The sequence below is a fragment of the Podarcis bocagei genome (genome assembly GCF_964188305.1).
Source record: "Podarcis bocagei genome assembly, chromosome: Z".
Lineage (NCBI taxonomy): Eukaryota > Metazoa > Chordata > Lepidosauria > Squamata > Lacertidae > Podarcis > Podarcis bocagei.
In genome coordinates, this window is record NC_138140.1 from 7,081,434 (window position 1) to 7,104,092 (window position 22,659).

The 22,659-nt window shown below is 43.7% G+C and overlaps 1 protein-coding gene and 1 long non-coding RNA gene across 4 annotated transcripts in view; one reads left to right on the forward strand and one right to left on the reverse strand.

Annotated features, from left to right (window-relative positions):
- Positions 1-22,659, reverse strand: part of LOC308579100 — a 304,876-nt gene that overhangs the window by 188,236 nt on the left and 93,981 nt on the right. The gene's annotated exons all lie outside the window — the stretch shown is intronic.
- Positions 1-22,659, forward strand: part of ASTN2 (astrotactin 2) — a 693,046-nt gene that overhangs the window by 17,670 nt on the left and 652,717 nt on the right. The gene's annotated exons all lie outside the window — the stretch shown is intronic.

Consider the following 22,659-nt stretch of genomic DNA (forward strand, 5'->3'; position numbering starts at 1 on the left):
AACACTCTTGGACACGCAACTCCATTGGTGCAGCTCTTCAGACACAGGAATACATTATTTATAATTATATGCCATGAAGAGTCAAAGGCCTCTAGAGCTTTTGCCTGTTCCTGCAAGCTATTCTAATGTTCTTATTATGGCTACAACCCTTTGTGCTTCTTAAACAGTGACCAAGTGGCATTTGCTTTTCAGAAAACTTTGAATTGGATTTTTTTTAATACTGGTGTAAATTGATAGAGACCTGATTAAGCATATTTCATTGACATATTTAGCATATATGTTTATATGTATATATGCACATAGACAGCTCTTACTGTCAGAAAGTTTTTCTGTATGTTTAGTCGGAATCTCCTTTCTTGTAACTTGAAGCCATTGGTTCAAGTCCTACTGTCCAGAGCAGGAGAAAACCAGATTGTTCCCTCTGCCATGTGACAGCCCTTGAGATATTTGAAGATGGTTTCATATCTCCTCTCAATCTCCTCTTTTCCAGGCTAAACATACCTAGCTCCTCATAAGGCTTAATTTCCAGACCCTTGATCCTTTTGGTTGCCCTCCTCTGCACACATTTTAGCTTATCAACATTCTTCTTAAACTGCGGTGCCCAGAATTGGACACAATATTCCAGGTGTGGCCTGCCCAAGGCAGAATAGAATGTTACTATGACTTCCCTTAGTCACGACACTTTACTTCTGTTGATGCAGGCTAGCATAGTGTTTTGGGGTTTGTTTGTTTTTTTAAAAAAATTGATTTTTTAAAAAATAAACATACAACAAAAAACAATTCAAAATCCAAATATCGAGATCACTCTGAATCTCCTGACTTCCCCCCATCCCTTCCATGCGTCCTATTGATAATATTTTCCAACTGCATATCAATACTCCTCCGATTTTTTTTGTCTTTCTAAATTATCTATACATTCCGTTACAAGTGTGGTTAAAATCCTGCCAATGTTTTAACCTGCTTACAATGATCTCGTATATAAATTATAAACTTTTCCCATTCTTTTTAAAAGTTCTTGTCTTCTTGATTTCTGAACTTCCCAGTTAATTTTGCCATTTCAGCGTAGTCACAATTATTAATTGTTTTTTATGATTTTATTTTAAAAATGTACTTCTTTAACACTTCTATGTTTGCTACCCTGGATATCTTTGAGAGGAGGTGGGTAGCTCAGTTGGTTAGAGTGTGGTCCTAACAAGGCTAAGGTTGCTGTTTCGAATGAATCACCATAAGAGACAGCTGCATATTTCTGCATTGCAGAGGGTTGGACTAGATGTGTTGGGAGACATTCTGCACAGAAACATGTGTATACCTTTAAGAAGTTTCTGTAAGCTCTGGGTTAATTGGTTGCAGCTGGCCGTGGCTACAAAAGGGGAAAAGCTGCAGTTTGTACTCTGCCTGCAGGAAAAACACCCAGAAGTTTTGCTGTTTGTTGTTTTGTAATAAAGTCTTCGTTTTAGTTTGGTTTTACACCTGTCTTATGGTGTCACACAGTCTGTTCTCTGCCACCAGTTGAAAATCCCCCTCCAATAAGATGATCCTCAGGTTCCCTTCCAACTCTGTCATTTTATGAGGAAAAGCTTCTATGATAGAAAGGTTGAAAATAAGTCAAATCCATAAATAAATAAATAGGTTGTTTGGATCCAGACCTTTTTCAGGCTCCTTTTTTCCTTCAATATTTCCACTTGTGCACAGAGTAAAAATCCTGAAAACTGTATTGAAAGGAGATCAAGACAATCAACTATTCCACTATGAAAACACCTTCAGATGTTACAGCTTTGCAATTTGGGAATTACTGTTCCTCCTTCATCTCCTAAAAAAGGTAAAGGTAAAGGACCCCTGACAGTTAAGCCCAGTTGCAAACGACTCAGGGGTTGTGATGCTCATCTCGCTTTACTGTCCGAGGGAGCCGACGTTTGTCCGCAGACAGCTTCAGGGTCATGTGGCCAGCATGACTAAGTCACTTCTGGCAAAACTTAGAGTAGCATATGGAAACACCGTTTACCCTTCCTGCCAGAGCGGTACCTATTTATTTCCTTGCACTTTGATGTGCTCAGTGGTTTAGACCACAGTGCCACCCATGACCTTTCATCTCCTTAGATGGTAGCTATAATCTGCAAATTCTTAACACGAGTCTGACTTGTGCACAGATCTATGAAATAGCATGTTTGTTTTGTAAATTTAGATTTCATGGATCTGTCCAGGAATCTGACTATTTCCCCCTGGTTTGCAATTGTTTTTATATCCTTGAATGCAGATACCAAAATGACCTACACAGCTGCATTTTGTGAACTTAATCACTAGATTGTGTGGGTTAGGAAAGGGTGCGGGTTGGAGCTTTCTTAAAACGAAAAGATAAAATACAGTGGTACCTCTGATTGCGAATGGGATCCGTTCCGGAGGCCCGTTCGCAACATGGAAAGCCCGCAACCTGAAGTGCTGTATCTGTGCAGGTGCGCGGCTTGATTTGGCGCTTGTGCGCATGTGCAAAGCGCGATTGGCGAAACCTGGAAGTAACCCTTTCTGGGTCGCCGCGGGATGCAACTTGAAAAAACGTAAGATGAAGCAAACATAACATGAGGTATGACTGTAGCTGGTAAGATCTGAATTTGCATAATTTCTTCTTTCTGCATATCACTTTTGTGTCATGTCTGCTATGTTGTAAGCAACTACAGTGGTACCTCGGGTTACATACGCTTCAGGTTACAGACTCCACTAACCCAGAAATATTACCTCGGGTTAAGAACTTTGCTTCAGGATGAGAACAGAAATCGTGCTCCGGCGGCGCAGCAGCAGCAGGAGGCCCCATTAGCTAAAGTGGCTCTTCAGCTTAAGAACAGTTTCAGGTTAAGAATGGACCTCTGGAACAAATTAAGTACTTAACCCGAGGTACCACTGTACATTAAACAGAGATCTGCCTTGAGTGCTGTGGCAGAAGAGCAGTAAATAAAAATGTACACGAATAACTGCAAATGTGTGTTTGATACAGGCCCTGTTGTGCTCTGAAGCAAACTTGGCTTCTTCAGTGCAGAAGCTGGTTCACAACCAGTGCTATTTTTCTAGAAAAAGAGGTGCCGGAACTCACCATGAATGTCTTCCTTGTTCACTTACAATGGCAATGGTGCCCACCTGATAGATACTTCTGGCAAGTTCCAGCTGAAAAGAAAGCCCTGTTCCCAACTATTGTTTTTGTTAGTGCATCCCTCAAAGGACACAGATTTTGTTACTTGGGTATAAAAAAGCTCAGAATTTGTGCCCCAAATAGTACCATTAACATAATTGTTTCCATTGGATATGACCAAAATAGTCTTATCAAGTAGAGTAGCAAGCTTCCAGACTGAAGAGCACTTACCTCCCACAGAACAGAACGAATCCTGCTGAGCAAAACTACTGAAGGGAAATTGTGATGGAAGCAAGACACAGCCTGAGAACTCCCTGTGGTGGGAATTGAGTTAATGTCTCCCGAGTCAAAGGATGAGGTGCTCTCGCTTTTGAGGGAACCTGCCAACACGCAGGAGTCATTCTGTCAGCATGCATGCCTTTGGTCTTTCCAACAGTGTCACAGTGTCGGGCATCGAGCTATGTCTACTTACATTCACACTGAGGGGAATAAAGGAAATAAGGAACAGATTCTGATTCTGGTTTGAATCATTTTGTTGAAAATAAGGGTCGGACTCAAACTGGTTGGTTGGCAATGGTGGTCTGCTTCTTCTTTGTAGACTACCATCTTTGTAGACTACCATTCTTTACCGATAGCATGTCTAATTTGCACAATCAAGACACAAACTACTTTCTTAAAAGCATCAGTGAAATAGATGACTATTCTCATTTACACACAGGAAGGAAAGGAATTCTGTAGAGCAGTCAGTAGGAGCATTCTGTGAAGCAGTGAATGGTATAGTGGGCTCACCTGATCTCCTTTTGGTTGTGTCACTGCTGCTTACCTTGAGGTAGAAGTGTGAGGCAAAATTGAGGTCAATGCTCTGCCATTGCAGAGGTGGGAGTTTTGGATTTGCTTCTGCTGGTGCATTTGTACTGCACCACACTTGCTGTTACCTCTGTCCTTCCCCTCTGCCTCCTGGTAGGCAGCAGTGATGTGAACAGAGGTTAGGTGAGTGTCCCCATGCAACCATGCTGTCCACTACTACTTCTGTGGATGTAGATAAAGGTAGAATATAAGCTTTGCAGTTTGACTAAACTGAGTTTGACTAAACAGTGGGAGGCAGTGGAAGACAGGAGTGCCTGGCATGCTCTGGTCCATGGGGTCACGAAGAGTCGGACACGACTAAACGACTAAACAACAACAACAACATAAGCTTTGCAGAGAGGCAGTTGCAGACTGAAGCCCTGACATCTCTAGGAAGGGGTGCAAAAGGCTTGTAGCTGAAATTATAAGAGAGGTGCTACCAGTTGGTACTGTATATAGTCTAGGCATAGGGAGCCTTCCCTTCCTCACCTATTGGCCATGACTGGGAATTGGAATCTGACAATGTTTGGCAGCCAAAGTTTTCCCACTGCTAGTGTAGACAATACCAATGGTCTGATTCACTATAAGACAGCTTCTGCATTGGGGGGGGGGCAATTCTCCTGAAGGTGCATGCAATCAGAACATGGTCTGAGGAAACTTGGTTAGTGCAGTGGACAGGCATTTTAGTATAGTGTGCCACCATTAGCAAATCTCCACTTGGCCACTAAGACATAAGTGAGGCCATTGTTGGGGCGATGCAGGAGCATGCATACCCCTAAACATTTTGTCAATCTTTGTGGTTTTGTCCATTTACTGTATCTATTTCCCCCGATTTGAACTACGTATAAAATGGTGATTCCCCCCTAAACATTTTTTAAAGAAAAAAAGCACTGAGTGAGGCAATTCTTCTGTTGAAGGGAAATTATGTTTTCAGTATCCAAAGTGCAACATTTAGCTAGCATATCTGTTGCAATTGTGGCTGTGTGACATTTAATTGCACTAGTGTCACAAGGCCTAGCGCAAGGTCTATTAATGATGCAATCACCTCACTCCCCCCAACATTTGTGTACCTTTCCTTGGGAACTTAAAAAGCTTATTTGGCTAGTCTCTCTCTCTCCCCCCCCCCCCAGCAGTTCCTACTATTTCGTAAATGCTAGCCTCTTGCCTTTTAAAATTAATTATCTTTGTTTGCTTTTCCTCTCCGCCTCTGTAATGTGCATCTCCATCTTTCACCCCACCCCCACTGCCAAGTGGTGAATGGAGGTAGGTTATTTACACCTTGTTAATCTGACCTTTAATCCTTTCATTTATGTCAGGGCCTGGAAATTGTGGTACTGGAAAAGTGTGGTTCATAGTTTTTGGGGGGCGAAGTGGTGATGATGATATCAGTCAGTCATTTCACTTGTATCATTTTGTTTGCTCTCGACACTATACCAGTGGCGTAGCGTGGGTTCTCAGCACCAGGGGCAAGGCAATTAATTTGCGCCCCCTAACCCGGGGCAAGGCAAGTAATTTGCACCCCCTAACTCGTGGATTTTAGCACTTGAGTCTCTTCCGCGCCCCCCCAGATGTTGCGCCAGGTGCAGCAGGCCCCCCTGCACCCCCCACGCTACGCCACTGCTCCCACCACAAGTCTTCAGGACAGCCACCCGAAGGCTGGCGTGGGGAGAAGGTCTCTCCGCCCCACCGCCAGGCTTCGGAGCAGCCTTCCGAAGGCTGGCGCGGGGAGAAGGTCTCTCCGCCCCACCGCCAGGCTTCGGAGCAGCCTTCCGAAGGCTGGTGCGGGGAGAAGGTCTCTCCGCCCCACCGCCAGGCTTTGGAGCATCCTTCCGAAGGCTGGCGCGGGGAGAAGGTCTCTCCGCCCCACCACCAGGCTTCGGAGCAGCCTTCCGAAGGCTGGCGCGGGGAGAAGGTCTCTCCACCCCACTGCCAGGCTTCGGAGAAGCCTTCCGAAGGCTGGCGGCGGGAGGAGGTCTCTCCGCCCCACCGCCAGCCTTCGGAGGAGGTCCGAGGACAGTGGGGTTCCTGCTTCCTCGAGGAGGGCCGGCCAAACGCGCCCCCCCAAATGTTGCGCCCGGTGCGGCCGGCACCCCTGGCACCCCCCACGCTACGCCACTGCACTATACTTCTGTTGATGCAGCCTAAAATAGCATTAGGTGTTTTTTTGCTGCTATATCACACCATTGACTCATGTTAAGATTCTTAATCTCAGGGTTGGGGGTTTGAACACCACATTGGGCAAAATATCCCTGCATTGCTGGGGGTTTGACTAAATGCAGTTCTAGGATTCTGTCATGAAAACAATGTTTAAAATGACATTTGTAAAAACAAAACAGAAGCATTTCTGTTAGGGATTCTAGGACAAGACCTGCCAAGAAAAATAAAGAACTTATTCATGTATGCTACAACAGCGGCAAGAGTTTTGATAGCACAAGGATGGAAAGAATAAGGAAATCCCAACGAAAGAATAGTGGCAAGAAAAATTGATGAGTTATGCAGAACTGGCTAAATTGACAAACAAACTGCGGGACAAGGACAACTGTGACTTTAAGGAAGGATGGGAGCTTTTTACAAATTATCTAAAAAGACAACAAAATGAGCAAAATGAACTGGACTCCTTGGCAGGGTTTGAATAAACATACACAAATTTATCGGTTGATAACATGATAGATAGTTAATGTAAGGATATGTACAATTTTATAACATGCAGAGAATTACATGTGCTGATAAATCAGAGAGAGGAGCTGAGGGAAGTCTTTGTGGGGGGAGGCTTTGAAGGGGGAAGGGGGGAAAATAGTGAATATGATATGTTGAAATTATTAATAAAAATATTTTGAAATAAAATAAAGTAGTCATGAATAATAAACAAAGCATCAAAAAGTGCACAACCAAATTAAACAATTTCCCCATAAATCATAAGATCCAAAGTAAAGATACAAAAAATTAACAACAAAAGTAACAACAGCCCCCCCCTCAACAATCCTCCCTAAACAATACCTGATCCCAAGGTTGTGTTCCACAGCCTCAGCTTTTGTAGCTGGAGTCAGTCAGGCCCTGCCCTTCCAGGTCAGGTGGAAAAAGGCATGCAAGGCAGGGAACAGATCTTCCAGCTCTCACAGTTATTTATTGCTCATGCTGTTGATGAGTCTGGGCTTCCAACTTACAACACTTGGAAATAAGTGTAAAGCAATTTTAACGAGTAAGAACCCTTTCAGATCGGGCCAAAAGCACATCTGGTCCATTGCTGTGTTGTCACATTGGTTGGCCTGGTCTCCTTGCCATGGTTACTTGAATGCTGCGCTTCGTCTATCAGAAATGGAAACTTAACTAGAGAGGTTCTTCAGGGAAGTGTATAGAAGGTGCCTGTGGTCTGTGCATCCTAATTTTTCATTGTCTTATACAAGCAAAATGAAATGTATACTTGGCTAGGATGAATCATAGCATGAAGTAGCAAGCTGTTGTCTAAGCCAGAAAACCTTTGGTTTTTATTTATTTACTTCTTGGTTATGTAGCCCTGAGCAAAATGCCTAAGCATAATTTACTGACTGGATATTGAAGGACTGGCAGGGTAGGGAGAATTAATCCCACCTTTGCTTTTGCAGTCTGCGGTCTTGACATGTTTCAGATCTTTACTGTATCTTTAGATATTTTTTCCTTTCACCGAGCACACACATTGCTAGGTTTGGAGTGATCATCACAAAGTGATAGAGGTTTTGGAACATAGGAGGAAAATGTTTGTAAATAAGCATGTTCGGCTTTGAAATGAGATTCATTTTGTCAGGGAATGACAGAAAATTAGAAACATTGAATAATAGCAACATTTACTGAGTTTGCAAGAGGGAGAACAAGAGCAATGTAGCTTGTATGTTAGGGTTGGCTTCCCCTCTTTCTATCCAATTCCTGTAAAATGCCCATTTATTTGTGATTCTTTGGCATTTATTTTCCCATCTATCCTCTGCCACTATCTGTGCGAATATTTCTGATTGTACGTATTCAAAAACATAATCATTCCATTTTTCCATATTCCATTTGGCCTTTTCTTTCCATCCCAAAGCAATAACTGACTTTCCAGCTAGAATCATAATCTTGTACAACTCTTGCTTATTACTCTTTACTTTGTTATTTCCCAGTATTCCCGAAAATAACAAATCCCTATTAGCTTCTATGTTTATTTGAAATAGTCCAGAAATTACCTTTATAATCTTTTGCCAATATTCCTTAACGAGATTACATTCGAGCTGCCTAGGGCTAATGGGAGTTGTGGTTCAAAACATCTGCAAGGCTAGGTTGGGGGAAGTGGCAGTCTTGCTAGTTTGAATGGGGAATGCCCAATCTAATTGGAAGCAGGGCTCTAAACTGGAAGGGGCATTAAGTTATTCAAAGGCCAAGTACCCACTATCCATCATGTGTGCATTAGGCCTCTTGTGATGTGAAGACCTGACAAAAAAAACACTTTCCCCAGGTTTTGTTTTTTTAGTCTCTCTGCTCTCCACCTGCTCCCCAGCTTTCACATTGATACTGCTGAATTGTTGGGATCAAAAGAGAAAAGCAGTGTAGTCCTGGCCACAGCAATGGCTTGAGATGCTATTCTGGGTGGGCAGTTCAAGCACAGAGCAGTTCGTTTAATTATAGTCTCTTTTCTTACTACAATAGATTATGAGTTTGCTCAGAACCTAAATGGCTTTTTTTTTTGGGGGGGGGATAATGGCAGCCTGCCAATAGGAAGCATGAATGGGTCAGAATCACTGAAAGTGTCTTTTATAGTAGGTGCTTATCTATTATCCAACCGGCCACAAAAACAGCTTTATCAAATTGTGGTTGTCAAGAAAAAAAGTATTTATTAGAGCTACTGTTTGTATCTGAACAAAACCAAGCAACCAAGAACTGCACTTTTGCAAGAGTACCCATGTCGTCCAGCTAGTGGCAACAAAGCACTTGCACTCCCCAACAAGAAGACAGTCTGTAGGAAGGTAGAAGCTATTAGAAGATCCTAAAGTTTCAGGGAAGGCAGGCCCAGGGCTGGAATACTGTGAATATTACAATCTTTTCTCTGTACAGAAGGCCTGTGAGTTGAAGGTGGGATTCATTCCAAAAGTACCTATTACCTGCGGTGGTGGATGGTGATATAAAGGCTTGCTGCCCCAGATACTATGGTGGAAGAGTTGTTGTACACAGAAGTATCCAATGTGGAATCTCCAAAAGACTAAGCATCATAGAATAATATAATAGTAGAATTGAAAGGGTCCCAAAGGCCATTTAGTCTAACTCCTTGCTGTGCTGCAATCTTAACTAAAGCATCCAATCACTGCTTTAAAACCTCCATTAAAGGAGAGTCCAAGGGAATCTCTGTTCCACTGTCAGAAAGTTCTTATTGATGTTTTGTTGGAATCTGCTTTATTCTAACTTGAATCGAATGTTTTGGGTCCTAGCTTACTGAGCAGGAGAAAACAAGCTTGCTCCATCTTCCTTGGGACAGCCCTTTAGATACTGGAAGGTGGCTATCATATCTGTTCTCAGTCTTCTCTTTTCCAAGCTAAATAGAGCCAACTCCCTCAACTGTTCCTCATAAGGACACTTGATCATCTTGGTGGTTTCTTTCCTCTGCACATATTCCAACTTGTCAACATCCTTCTTAAATGGTGGCCCAGAATTGGACACAGTATTCCAGATGTGGTCTGACCAAGGCAGAATAGAATGGCACTATGACTTCCCTTGTTCAGGACACTATACTTCTGTTGATGCAGCCTAGAATAGCATCACCTTTTTTTGTTTTTTGCTGCTGCATCATACTGTTGATTCATGTTAAGCCTGTGGTCCACCATGACCCCTAGATCCTTTTCACATGTACTGCTAGTCAGCCAGGTGTCCTCCATCTTATAGTTGTGCTTCTGGTTCTTCTTGTCTAAGTGCAGAACCTTACATTTGTCTCTGCTGAAATTCCTTTTGTTAGTTTGGGCCCAGTTCTCCAATCAGTTAAGGTCATCTTACATTCTGATTCTGTCTTCTGCAACATTAGCTACCCCACCCAGTTTGGTGTCGTCTGCAAATTTGTTGAGCATCACCCTCAGTTCCTTCATCCAAGTCATTTATAAAGCTGCTGAACAACAATGGGCCCAGGACAGAACCTGGCAGCATGCCATTTGTCACTTTTTTTCCAGGATGTCATGGAGCCATTTGTGAGCACTCCTTGTGTTCAGTCTGTCAACCAGCTCCAAATCCAGTTGTTACCTTGTCCATTCCACATTTTACCAGCTTTTCTGCAACAATATTATGGGGGATTTTGTTAAAAGCCTTACTGAAATCAAGATACACTACATCCACAGCATTTTCCTGATTATTATTTTCCCCCTTTTTTTGAAGATGGTGACATTTGCCTGCCTCCAGTCTGCAGGGACCTCACCTGTTCTCCAAGAATTCTCAAATATTATAGACAGAGGTTCTGAGATTACAACCGCAAGCTCTTTTAGTACCCTTTGGTGCAGGTTATCAGGCCCTGGATATCTGAATTCGTTTAAAATACCTAGGTGTTCCCGTAGTACAGTGGTGCCTCGCAAGACGAAAAGAATCCGTTCTGTGATTCTCTTCGTCTAGCGTTTTTTTCGTCTTGCGAAGCAAGCCCATTGAAGGATTAGCGGATTAGTGGCTTTTAGCGGCTTATCTGCTGATCGGATCAGCTGATAAGCGGCTTAGCAGCTTAGAAAAAGGGGGAGAGGGAAAAAAACCAGCAGGAACTCGCAAGACATTGTCGTCTTGCGAAGCAGGCCCATAGGAAATTCGTTTTGCGAAGCACCTCCAAAACGGAAAACCCTTTCTTCTAGCGATTTTTCCGTCTTGCGAGGCATTCGTCTTGCGGGGCACCACTGTACCTTTTTCCCTATATTCAACTGCAGCTTCCTCCTTGTATTGGTTATTCTGTTATCTTTAGGCTGGCAATGCTTTCCTTTTTGGTGAAGACAGAGGCAAAGTAGGTGTTGAGCAGTTCCACCTTCTGTCTGTCACCCAGTAGAGTTTATCTGTCTTTTCCACATAGAGATCTATTACTTGCTAATCCTTCATCTTTGAAAATAGCCAGAGAAAGCATTTTGTTTGTTGTTTTTAACCACTCTTGCAAGCCTGAGCTCATTCTGAGCTTTGGCCTGCCTAACCTTTTCCCTGAAGTTGTTGGCTACTTGTATATACTCTTCCTTTGTGATTTCCCTTTTCTTCCATATTTTATACATGCGCTTCTTAAATCTCAGTTCATCTATAAGCTCCTTATGCAGCCACGCTGGTTTCTTTAGATGCCACCCACTTCTCTTTCTTCTTCTAATTGTCTGCCTTTGTGCCTGCACTAGTTCACCTTTAAGAAATTCCCATCCATCTTTGACTCCCTTCTCCTTGAGTATTTCTGACCATAGGATCTCACCCAGTAGTTCCTTGTGCATTTTGAAATTAGTGCTCTTGAAGTCCAGAGTGCATGTCCAAGTACATTCTGCTGCCCCTTGCGTTCGTATCATGAAACGCAAGAGGGCATGATCACTTCCTCCCAAGGTCCCTAGCACTTCCACTTTGTCAATGTTCCTTCATGTTGGTGAGGACCTTGAATGAGATAGATGTTCATCTGGTTGCTTCTTCTACTCTCTGGGAAATTATATTGTCAGTGAGGCAATGGAGGAATTTGTTGGACCTTACATTATTGGCAGAGTTGGAGTTCCAACAGATGTTGGGGTGGCTGATGTCTCTCATTGTTTCTCTCTACTGTTTTTTTTACCCATATCCACTCAATCTGCCCTCCATGCTCCATTCCGCATTTAGGGCCTTACATATTTGGTAAGTTTGGGAAGCAGAGGAAGAAAGCTTTAATGTCCAACATGAATGGCTAAGGCATATATTTCTGATTTTGTGGTGTGTGGGGAGGGAATGGTACAGTAGCTTCTGACAGTGACACTGAGGTCCAGCGCTGAGGGCCTTTTGGCGGTACCCTCACTGCAAGAAGCAAAGTTACAGGGAACCAGGCAGAGGGCCTTCTCGGTATTGGCTCCTGCCCTATGGAACGCCCTCCCATCAGATGTCAAAGAAATAAACAACCACCCGACGTTTAGAAGACATCTGAAGGCAGCCCTGATTAGGGAAGTTTTTAATTACTTAATTAATTAATTATGTTTTAATATATTTTTAATCTTTTGTTGGAAGCCGCCCAGAGTGGCTGAGGAAACCCAGCCAGATGGGCAGGGTATAAATAATAAATTATTATTATTATTATGATTATTATTAGTGAGTGTTCTGCCTATTTAAGAATCTCTGTGCCATATGTGCAGGCAGAATCTAGCCTAATACAACGGCATGACCTTGTATCTAACTCTTTAGATCCCTCAATCTGTAGTATATCAAGTTCAGATGAGTGTCTTGCTTAGCAGTTAAGCTGTTGCTTTCTTGAATTTAAGGAACGACAGGTCAGTTTTTTGGCTTGGGAGGAGAGTGTGCTGGAGACATACAGAGCCTTCATAACAACTCAGTTTATTTCCAGTTGTAGAGATTGAGGAGTGATAAAAAAAACAGCACCCTCTTATTCTCAGGGCAGAATGGGTTACTCCTCCACACAATTTAACATACCTCTCTTGAATGTATAGCTTCTTCTCTTTTGCAGCATCTTATCAAGTCAGTTAAAAAGATGTGCTGTAACTTCTTGCCTACCTGCACTCTTGTTAGCCTTTCAAGAAAACCCTTTGTGTTTATTATGAGTCTGGACTGGAAAAGTACTGTAGATTGTAAAATGCACCTTTAAGCAACACGCCAGATAGCTAGAGCTTAGTATGAGTGACACATCTAGCCATGCCCATGGGAGAATAGTTAGGCCCTAATATGCGTATATGCTGCGCTGAGATCAGCACTTTATGGAGTGTGTACTGAAGGACTGGCCCCTTTCTGTGTGCATGCAGTGGTGAGGCTGGAGTAGTTATGGCTGACTTAAAAAGTTTAAACTGTGCAAACGTTGTCCTCTACAAAGGGCAACACCAGCAATAGCTAGGAGCAGCATCCCACAGAACAGGACGTTCTATGACATCTGAAATCCTTATGGTTGATCATCAGGAACCTGTGCTCCTCCTGGCATTGTTGGACTACAACGCACATCACTCCCAGTCAACATAGCCCATGTTGAGGGATGAAGGGAATGGTAGACTAGGTGTCCGGAGGACTACAGGTACCCAATGCCTGCTCTGTTCTTTCATGGATTGTGTTAGGGAAACAAGTCCCCAGCCGCTATATGTTCATGAGATAAGTTTAAGCCAATGCAGCCCATAGAATAGACACTATACTTCCTCATTTCCTACAGCACTTAGTTATTTTCTTGTGTGGGATGAAAGCACTGGGAACCTTTCAGATCATTTGGCAGAGAACAAAAGACTCTTAAAAAACAGTGGTTGGGGTTTCCACACAGATTGCTTGCTGCTGCTGGATCACAACTTGTTAGGGCTGATTCTGTTAGGATTATCAGTATCTTCATAATGACCAGGGTTTATGGGGTGGGGTTTGGCAGTAAGGAATTCAGGGATTGGACAGTGTTGACTGCAGCCTTGTAAATAAAACCACAAAATGTACAAGCTTGCAAAGATATTTGCGAGCCTGCTGGGAGCTGGAAATATCAACGCTTCTTCAGGTGGCCTGCTCTACTTCTCTGCTTTCACATATGATGGGTGCAAGAGGGGCTAAACATTCTTTCTCTGCTCCCCAAGCCTTCTCCCTTGTTTGCATGGAGCCCCTCCTGGCATGCAGGTTTTGATTGCATTTTATATTTATTTATAGTAGTATTTCTTTACTGCCATGCCGTGAACTGTCAGGGCTATGTACAACATTAAGACACGAAACACCGTTAAAGACAATAAAATCAGCATTAAAGTGATTAGCTAATCAGTTTAAACAGCTGCAAAGTCCTATTGGCATAAAAAGGTCTTCAGGAGACCCCTGAAAGTCCAAAGTGAACATGTTAGCCAAATCTCAAATGGAAGAGTATATTGCATAGTATGGGACCAGTGTTACTAAATGCCAGACTTCACGTTGAGGCCAATTGAACCTCTGTAACACAGAGGACAACACTAGCAGTCTTCTGGATGAGCTAAGTGATTGTGTTGGGATATAAGTGCTCTGGTGGTCCTTAAGGTATCCTAGACCCGCATTGTTGAGGGCTTTGTGTATCAGCCCAAGAACCTTGAACCTGGCCATGGCATATGGGGAGTCAGTGCAGATATTTTAGCAGAAGCTTTGGCTACTAGTCTACTGCTTACAGGGTTGCTTAATACAGGCAAATACCCACTTACGCAGGGGTTACCTTCCTGGGACCTACATGCATAAGTGAAATCCTGTAAAATAGGGACCACCCTCTAAGCATCCTTTAAATGCCCTGTCTGCTTCTCTCTTCAGTCCATGCCAAAAATACTGTATCCAAAAATATCCACAACTAGAATTGAAGCTCTGGGGCCAGTAGGAGGCTGGAGGTTGTGCGGGAAAGTGAATGCTGCTGCAGCTGCGCTACCACACTAATAAGCTGTTAGACTGAGCCCCATTTCACCTCCAGTCCCTCTGGGGCTTCCTCCACTCTCACTGACATCCTATTTGGGCTCCAGGAAGGGTCTCCTCATGAGCCATGAGGACTCTCCAGCAATCTCCTGCCATTTTCAGGTATGAATTGAATTATTTATTCCTGGGTTCCATGCATCTACTCTTTTGTACATGAATAGAACATGTGTAAGTGGGGAACATGTGTAAGCAGAGCCATCACCTTGCCAACAAAGGTCCGTATAGTTAAAGCTATGGTTTTCCCAGTAGTGATGTACGGAAGTGAGAGCTGGACCATAAAGAAGGCTGATCGCCGAAGAATTGATCCTTTTGAATTATGGTGCTGGAGGAGACTCTTGAGAGTCCCACGGATTGCAAGAAGATCAAATCCATCCATTCTTAAGGAAATCAGCCCTGAGTGCTCACTGGAAGGACAGATCCTGAAGCTGAGACTCCAATACTTTGGCCACCTCATGAGAAGAGAAGACTCCCTGGAAAAGACCCTGATGTTGGGAAAGATGGAGGGCACAAGGAGAAGGGGACGACAGAGGGTGAGATGGTTGGATAGTGTTCTCGAAGCTACCAGCATGAGTTTGACTAAACTGCGGGAGGCAGTGGAAGACAGGAGTGCCTGGCGTGCTCTGGTCCATGGGGTCACGAAGAGTCGGACACGACTAAACGACTAAACAAAAGTGGGGAGTACATTGCCTCTACTTGCTTTGCTGTCACATGTTAATTCTACTCCTTTCCAGTTGGGACGCTAATGGGTGTTTCAGGCTATAGGTCTCTTCCTGCTATGTAGGTTAATAAGTTGGTTCTATTAATCCCACACACACACACTTTTTGAGAGTTAAACCGCTGATTATTATTTTTTCATTTGCTACTGCAGGAATATAAAAATATGACTACTGGCAAATAATTTCTTTTCCTTTGAGCATTGGTTAATTTAAATTCCTTACTACAATGAGAGCTGTTTAAAGAGGGGTATCAGAAGCAAATAATTCAGTGCAGAGATTGCAATTATTGCAACACCCCAAAAGTTAGGAACAGAAGAAGAGCCCTCCTGTATCAGGCCAGAGAGGACCCATCTCGTCTACCATGCTGGTCTCATCATGGGCAATGAGATTTTTATGGGAAACCTGCAAGCAGGACCTGAGTGTAAAAGCATTCTCCTCACTTGCAATTCCCAGTAGCTGGAATTCAAAGGCATAATGTGTTTGATAGTGGAGGCAGAACATAGACAGCAGGGGGCAGAGAAGTGGGGCACCTGGTTATCTCTCATCAGCCTGCAATAATGATGTCCCTTACATGCCAGGTCCTTCCTCTCTTTGCTGTAAAACAGAGTCTGTTTTTGAGCATTTACAGCGATTCTGTTACAAGCTGCTTTTTATTATCTTCTGTTTTCTGGTGGATTTCCAACCTGCCTGCCTCTTATTGTGAAAAGCAAAAAACCAATAAAGATGCTTGAAAGCATGGCCAACCCTAGCTTCCTGAATGTGTGACCCAGAAATTTTGGATCCCCTCCAAACGGGTGCCAAAGTTTTTTTTGCTACTTTTATGTTGTTTTGTACTATAAAATCCACATTTTGTGCCGCTCCCCAAACTGAATAACTGACGCAGCAAACCATGGCCACAAGTTAATGCTCAAAAGTCCAAGTCGAAAGCATGGTTTTATGCTAGTTTTGTATCGTTTTGTGCTGCAGCTCCAATGTTTGGTTCGGCCCTCCTAAACTGAGTAACTGACACTCAAACTGGGGATCATAGGTATACCCCAAACCCAACACTGTCCGATTGACTCCAAACTGGTGCCAAAGTTTTGTGGTAGTTTTGTGCCATTTTGTGCTGCACACTCCACATTTGGTGCCACCTCCCCCAACTGAGCAATTGACTTGGGAATTTGCCCCCTATGCCCTCATCTGCTCGGGTGAAGCGATGGGAAATCCTAGCTAAAGTGATATCTGCTACTTTGTGTATAAAGAATGTAGTATGCACATTTGCTGGGGTGCTGTCAGGCTTCTTTGCTTTAAGTCTACACCTATTTTAGTAAAGCACTAGAACTGGTCGTTCTGATGTTTTCACATCCTTCTTTGGTATCCCTGCACCCAACCACTCGCATGAGCCCTCCTTTGGGATTGCGGTTGAGAACAGTGTTTGATAGGCATTACTTAAACATGACAGTAGACCCTCCATAATTTGGAGACCCTGGAACAAGCCTGATACCAGTCTCCTCCAGAAAGTAATTCAGGCATATCTGGAGTTCACCAACACCTGAGCTTTAGATTTACACATGCAAATTTAGTTTCCAAGTACAGGATACTCTACTCCATGGGTAGGCAAACTAAGGCCTGGGGGCCGGATTCGGCCCAATCGCCTTCTAAATCCAGCCCACGGACAGTCTGGGAATCAGCGTGTTTTTACATGAGTAGAATGTGTCCTTTTATTTAAAACGCATCTCTGGGTTATTTGTGGGGCATAGGAATTAGTTCATCCCCCCCCAAAAAAAATATAGTCTGGCCCTCACAAGGTCTGAGGGGCAGTGGACCAGTCCCGTGCTGAAAAGGTCTGCTGACCCCTGCGTCTACTCCAAAGGGATCCATCGCTACAAGGGTAAAGTGAATGGAAGACAGATAGTAGGCAAAGAGGTGGCCAAATTCAGTTAACCTGCTCACTATCACAGATGTTTCATCCCTTTGTTAAGTGAACAGAATGGCCAGTTTTCAATCTTTCTCACTAGGATGAGCAATGTGAGAAATTTGCAGAAACATTGCGGGAAATAAAATAAAAGATAAGCTGTTATGCTACTGGCCGGGGGGGGGGGGGGTTTAGAAAAAACACATTAGCATATCCCTGAAACAAAAATTAGGAAATCTCTATCCCAAACCATTTAGAAAAAATGTAGATAAAGGGCAGCAAACTGAAGTCACTTACAATTTTGTGCTTGGGTTACAGATAAGTTTGTTTGGTGCAGGAAATACATGATCATGCTTTGATCTTTTTCTTAAAAAAAGAATAAAGTTCGACAAAACTAATCTGCCTGGTACTGGGTGAAAAGTTAGAATGCAATTTCAGATTTTAGTATTGGTCTTAAATTCCAGGCAAAATGTACCGGTAAGTAAGATTTGTATCAATCTGCTCCTTAAGGGAGCAAGGAATTAAAAACTGAAAATGTGTGCATGAGGAAAAATGGTTTACCAGAAGTGTGCTTAAGGCAGCAAGCAAGACCTTTTTGTGACTGCAGGGAAAAACTTTAAAATTCATGTCCAAACAACCCATTGGTGAAGAAAGTGGTTGGATGAGAACAGAGCTTAAAACATTCTACCCTATCTTAAGGACCCCCAAAGTCTATGTGCTATCCGGTTAAGCAACTTGCAAAGGGACAGAAGTTTATGTGAGTCTATTGTTTTATGTGCCTCACAGGAGAACTTACTCAAAGAGACAAGAACCTGGTTTTATAGTAGAGGAAATATTCCTGAGGGAGTCTATGAATGATTTAAGTGCACAGTCAAAAGTTCCTCTAGGCAGACTGGACGTTACACAGCTTACCTGGGTACATCTACAAGAGTCAATAAGTGAAGTACCAGTACAGTGGTACCCCGCAAGACGAACGCCTCGCGAGACAAAAAACTCGCAAAACGAAAGGTTTTTTCGTTTTCGAGTTGCCTCGCAAGACGAATTTCCCTATGGGCTTGCTTCGCAAAACGAAGCTTGCCCCGCAAGCTCCGGGGAGAAGCGATCTCCCCGCAGCCCCTTGCTTCAAAAGAGGTCTGGGGACAGCGGGGAAGAAGCGATCTTCTCCCCGCAGCCCCAGGTCCGGGGACAGCGGGAAGTGCTTCCCGCTGTCCCCGGACCTCTTTTGAAGCAAGGGGCGGCGGGGAGAAGTGATCTTCTCCCCACAGCCCCAGGTCCGGGGACAGCGGGAAGCGCTTCCCGCTGTTCCTGGACCTCTTTTGAAGCAAGGGGCGGCGTGGAGAAGCGATCTCCCCGCAGCCCCTTGCTTCAAAAGAGGTCCGGGGACAGCGGGGAAGAAGCGATCTTCTCCCCACAGCCCCAGGTCCGGGGACAGCGGGAAGCGCTTCCCGCTGTCCCTGGACCTCTTTTGAAGCAAGGGGCGGCGTGGAGAAGCGATCTCCCCGCAGCCCCTTGCTTCAAAAGAGGTCCAGGGACAGCGGGGAAGAAGCGATCTTCTCCCTGCAGCCCCAGGTCCTGGGACAGCGGGAAGCGCTTCCCGCTGTCCCCGGACCTCTTTTGAAGCAAGGGGCGGCGGGGAGAAGCCTGCCCCCACCGCCCGGCTTCGGAACGATGCTCCGAAGCCGGGCGGCGGGGCGGGAACACCTGCCCCCGCCGCCTGGTTTCGGAACGATGCTCCGAAGCCGGGCAGCGGGGCGGGAACACCTTCTGAAGGCGGGCGAGGTGCGAAAGTCTTTGTCCCCCCTGCCTGCCTTCCCAGGGGCTTTTAAATCGCCCCGGACAGCGGAGAAGTCCTCCGCTGTCCCGGGGCGATTTTAAAATGCCGCCGCCAGCATTTTAAGATCGCCTGGACAGCGGAGAAGTCCTCCGCTGTCCCGGGGTTTTTTAAAATGCTGGGGGTGGGAAGAAAAGCCCTTGTCCCCCCCCCCAGCCTTCAGAAGAGGTCCGGGGACAGACTGTTCCCGGACCTGGTCTGAAGGCGGTTTCCCTAGGAATGCATTAATTGATTTTCAATGCATTCCTATGGGAAACCGTGCATCGCAAGACGAAAAACTCGCAAGACGAAGAGACTTGCGGAACGAATTAATTTCGTCTTGCGAGGCACCACTGTATCTGATTTTCTATAGGAAACAGGAGTTCCCAAGAAGAGAGGTGATTTATACAGAATAGACTCTTTAGAACCCATTAAAACTATAACATACACCCATCAAGGTTCTCATTTATATGTAATTCCAAAGCATTTTTTGAGCATTAACTTGTGACCCCGGTTTGAGTGTCAGTTACTCAGTTTGGGGGCGGCAGAAAATGGGTTTGTGGCACAAAACCTTGGCACTAGTTTGGAGTCAATCAGATAAGGTTGTATTTTTGGGCACTAACTTGTGACCACAGTTTGCTGTGTCAGTTATCCAGTTTGGGGAGCAGCACAAAATGTGCAGTTTGTGGCACAAAATGGCACAAAACTAGCACAAAAATTTGGCATAAGTTTGGAGGAGATCCAAAATTTTGGGGTCACACATTAATGAAGCTGCCGACTCTCTAGCCAGCAGGGAATAGTAAGAATCCTCCCCAACATTAGCTGGAAAAAGATAACCAGTCACCTGCTAACTGCCCATTTTAGGAAGATTATTAATAGCTAGGCTCTCTTCTCTACGAATGGGCAAAGAGAAAACCTTTGAAAGAAAGTGGGAGACCCAATTTTCTGTTAGAGGTAGCTGTGACCTTTGGAGATGGATGACTCAGGGATTTGTTTGAAATATTGATATGAATGTAGTTTTGAATAGATCTTCCTCGCAATGATAAATGAAGGGTCAGCATAAGGGTGGGGGACAGTAGCTAATAGGCCACTACTTCATTAGACCCTGACACATTCTACTAATACCCTGGGATAAAAATCTAAGTTGTTGCTTAGATTTTTACCCAGCCTTCATTTTGAGGCAGGCTATAACAACTTAAATATACAATATTAAAATCAGTTAAAAGAGATTGCAGTGACGATAATAGGGTGCCCCCCTCTCTCTGTGTAGAGGTATCAAAGGTCAGAATGAAGTGGTACCTCTTCAGCATATGATGAAAAACAGCATAATAAAGGTGACCAGCTACACCTTTGTAAGGAGGGGATTCTGCAGCCTCAGAGTTGCCACTGAAAATACTCTCTCCTGAGCTACCACCACTCAAACTTCTGAGTGGGGCAGAACTAGCAAGAGAGCCCCCTCTGCGGATGTTAACACCTCAGAGAATCCATAGGAAATGAGTGGTCGTTTCCAATGTTTAGTGCTCCAACATCTAATCGAAAAATACTCCTCTTGCAGCACAGTCTCCCTTTATGCTGTCTTCATTTACTTTAAAGTAGCTGTTGACTCCATATCCAGAGTTAAACTATGAGAGAAATTGGAGGTCTCCACACTTGGCAGGTGCTTGTTATACTTAACACGCATGTCGCATGAAGGAACCTCACTAAAAGCGTGATGTAACCCCCAGACCATCTCTCCAGTACTGTTGCAACTGAGAAAGGTGTCAAGCAAAGGTGCATAATGGCCCTACTCTTATTGAATTTGTATATTAATTATATTTTACCCTACCTGCATAATGTGAACTTCCATCCTCCAAAATTGTCAGGGACGCATATCCTTCTGCATGCAGATAATGCAGCAATTCTTTCAGGAACACGCATAGGCCTTAGAAGAGCTATGAAAGCATTAGCAATATATTGCAAGGACGGCAAATTGGAACTTAAATATCAGAAAACTAAAATCATGGCATTTGCCCAAAGGCCCCAAACCCCTCCCATGGTACATTGATGGTCATAAGATTGAGCAGGTTGCCTGCTTTAAATATCTGGGGGTGCTTCTGGAAGCAGAAAAGCCCATGTGAACTATGCTGCTGAGAATGCACAGAGAAGTGCAACTGACATACTTAAATATCTTAGAACCAAAGGTGGACATTATATACCCACAGCCTTTAAACTGTTTGAAGCCAAGTCGATTGCACAGCTTTTACGGTATATGGCGCCCAACTAGACCTCTTCACCTTTTACATCATTGGAACTAGTACAATCTAAGTTCCTAAGATCAGTTCTTCAAGTGTCAAAATATGTCTCAAATGCTACCATACATCTTGAGGCAGGTCTTGTAAGAGTAGAGGCTACGTTGTGGATGGCTGCACTTAACTTCTGGCTATTGTTTTACGCACATGGCCTTGCTCGACTAATTACAAAAGACAACTTTCAAACGACATGGAATCCAGCCATGGTAGACAAAATGTTAACTGTAGGTCTTACCCCACAGCTTTTACTCGGCATGTGCTATGAACAGGCCAAAGAAACCATTAAACAGTGTGTGGTTGACATAGAACATCCCCAAAGTTCATTATCAGTGAAACCAGTAGGTTTGGAAGCACCCTGCACAATTTGGAGCCACAAATAAATTATGGGTTGTATTCGATGCTCTCCTACTCGGGGTAAAATCATGGAAGATACTGGATTTGACTAAGATACATTAACTTCAGTGGGTCTACTCTGAAAAGATATAACACCATATCTTTTTATTCTGTTTGTGTAGGAACCTGCAAACTTTGGGGTTTCAGAGAGTAAAACAAGCACTAGTGCCTATGCCTCTCAACAAGGTTGATTCTAAGTGCCTAAAACACACATTTCAAATTGCAGTCTGATTCACAAGCGTTTTCCATGAAATGAAAATGGGTGGTGGTAGTTTGCTGTTGCTAATGTGGTGATTAGCCTTTTACAATGTAAACACAATACAATAGGGAGCATTACATTAACAGCAATATTAAATTTCAACATTGTCAAGAATGATAATATTGAAACAGCATATACTTCTGGAGAGCTGCTGAATGGGAAATGCTTTGTGAATAGGCCATTTTCCAAAATGCAAAGCTTTCTTTGCTTGCAAGCCAGTGTGCTCAATACACTTGAGATTTAGCTACTCTTTTGAAAGCTTCTGTACTAGAAGCTCAGAAATATATGTGCAGTTTAAAACCTTATCAGTATGTTAAGCCTACATGTCTCCTCCAACATGAATTTAGCACCTTGCTGTTGAAGGTCTGCAGGCATTCCTTAGAATGTATGAACCTGGCCAAGCAATATTTCCCTCACCCCCTCCCTTGAATTTTCAATTCAGTAGGTGTGTGTGACTTGAAAGCTCAGTTTTCAGTGCTTTAAACACTTGAGCCAAATAAAGGCATTCTCTGTTTGTATTTCAAAAGCTTACATCAACAAAAGGAAGAGAGAAATAAAAGTGCTTTTGTCTGTCTTGCATTTCTTAATCTCTGGGACCAACAAGGATCCTATGATCTGGATCAATCAGTTGGAGACAACAGAAACAGATTTTTCTAAGACCTTTTGTGCCTTCTCTGCTTGCCTTTTAAAATAAATGTTAGAGGTCACACTTAATTAAAGAATGGCACTAAGTGCTGTGCTGAAAAAGTTGCCATGGTACCCCCCACCTCCTGGCATAAGA